The sequence below is a fragment of the Spermophilus citellus genome (genome assembly GCF_964194105.1).
Source record: "Spermophilus citellus genome assembly, chromosome: 15".
Lineage (NCBI taxonomy): Eukaryota > Metazoa > Chordata > Mammalia > Rodentia > Sciuridae > Spermophilus > Spermophilus citellus.
Window position 1 is genome coordinate 35,677,633 of NC_138195.1, and position 2,597 is coordinate 35,680,229.

Below are 2,597 nucleotides of genomic sequence, written 5' to 3' on the forward strand. Positions count from 1 at the left end.
TACTTTTTTGATTTTTTACTACTCTTCTAATTGCAATTGGGTAATATTTCTAAGTTTCTTTTAATTGTTTTTTAACCCTTTGATTAAAAATTGCCTGGAATTTAATTAACTTCTAATTCTTATATTCTCACAAGCAAAGTGATCAAGATAAAGAAATCTGGAGTATGATTTTCAATATGTAAACTGAAATGAAATCAGTTGTAGTTTTTAAAAAATTGAGGAATCAGACTAAATGATTCTGGTCTGCTTCCAGGACATTTTTTCCTGGGCCCTAACCAGGTCATCTCAAGAGCACTTTCAGTAATTTTGCTATGGTCCTGGGCCTCTGGTGACCATGAAGGATGGATTTGGTCCCTTCCCTTGTTTTCAGATAAGTGTTTAGAAAGAAATATGCCATTCACATACTTGGTCATATATTTATTTGGTTTGAAATCATGATAAAAGCTAAAATTCTCTCGGTATTTAAAAATGTCATATTTTAAAACTCATAAATTTTACCCCATCACTGGATAATGAGTCATAATAAAGAAAATAACTGTACACAAAGCTACCCGAATCAGTGGAAGAAACACATGTGCCAAAGCCAGCATGTAGGGAACTGACCTAGTCACAATTACTGCAATTACTGTTCAGAATGTCAGAAAACAAAGACGTGATCTATAACAAGATTTAGTTTTCCATTGCATGAAACTGTTCCTGTTTTCTTTCATCCTGCACACTTAACACAGGCTTGCCAGAGTGTGTGTACATGCACACAACAAACACACACACACACACACACACACACACACATACACACACGAGTTTCTTTTTGCATACACTTCCTAAATCCTTATTCTCTAGGTTACTTTAATTGATCCATTCACATAGAAATGATTAGGATTCTTATCAGGGAAGCCTTTCCTCAAAATGTAAATTGACAAAACACACTTCTCTTTATTCAAGTTCCTATTGTTGAAGGTATATCCTGGTTTATCTTTTCTGTCCACTCCCTATGATTAGCCTTATTCACCTTTAAAATTCAGTGCAGTCACTGCCACTCCTCTGGGACCTCTTCAAAGACACTCCATTCCAATTGGAGGAAGCTATTCTTTCTCTGGACTCTGTGGAGACTTGTATATTCCTCCATGTCTTTCATAAAAGTCTAATGACTAGGCATACTGCACTCCTGCCTATTGCTTCACCCAATGAATCCCTTATAATTATAAAGCAGGCTAGGCACAGTGACACACATCTGTAATCCCAGGGACTCAGGAGGTTGAAGCAGGAGAGTTTCAAGCTGGAAACCAGACTGAGAAATTTTGTTCTTAATATTTTGTTAGCTGATAATGGATTATTTATTTATTTATTTATTTATGCTGCTGAGAATCAAACACAGTGCCTTACACATTCTAGGCAAGTGCTGTATCACTGAGCTACAAAGCCAGCCCCAGCTTGAGAAATTTAGCAAGACTCTATCTCAAAAAAAAAAAAAATCATGAACCAAGATTTTATCTTTGTATTACTGGTACCTAGGACACAGTCTGCAGAATGCGGGACACTTGATGCATGTGTCATAAATTTTTCTTGGCAGGTTTAGTGACAGAAGGAAAAATTACTTTTCTACTATACAGTATAGAATGCATGACTGTCAAAAATATGAAATTTATAATATGTGTCTAGACAGTTATTTCTGATAGGCAACCTAGAAGGGAACCAACTGATATGGTTAGGAACTGTCACACTCAATAATATACAAAAGGAAGCTAAAGCTGAACAACTTCTCCAGCCTAAAACAAATTCATTCATTAATTCAATAAACATTAAGTTGTGTATGAAAATCCAGAAGCTGAGTTAGTTCACAGGAACTCAAAGATTAAAGAGAGCTCCAGAATGCCAGGAATACATAGAGTGAAATAATCGCCCAACATAGGTATATATGAAATGTGATAGCACAGTGATGGAGGCCTTAAGTTTCAGGGTCATATTATCTAGCTTCACAATATCCCTCTGATTATATTGATGTGACCTGGGATCAGTACTCACCCTCAGTAAACCTAGGGATCCATACCTGTAGAATAGAATATAGTAACTCTGGCCTCATTATTTTGTTCTGATGATAAAATTATATAAGCTCTGTAAAGTGTTTAAGACAATGTCTGGGACATGCTAAACACTCAATAAATGTCAATGCTTCTGCTACTGCTATGCATTCATGGTAGTAAATATAAAAGGACACCCTAACTAATGAATAAGAGAGAGAGGTACAGTGTAGATTGACTACACTACAGTGTAGTGTACCTTTATTTTATTTATTTATTTTTATGTGGTGCTGAGGATCAAACCCAGTGCCTCATACATGCTAGGCAAGCACTCTGCCATTGAGCAACAATCCCAGCCCCAGTGAAAGGCATTTTAAAAATTTATTTAATAATATAATTTTAACTCAGCTACATTAGAAAACAAAGATTAAACTAAAATCACTTGTATTCTCAAATTAACATTTTATTGCATTGTTCCCCCGAAGATTTTTATTTACATAGAGATCATATTTTGCATTTATTTGGCATCACAATTTCCTGTGAGTACTGTTAATAAATGTATATTTACACCATGAC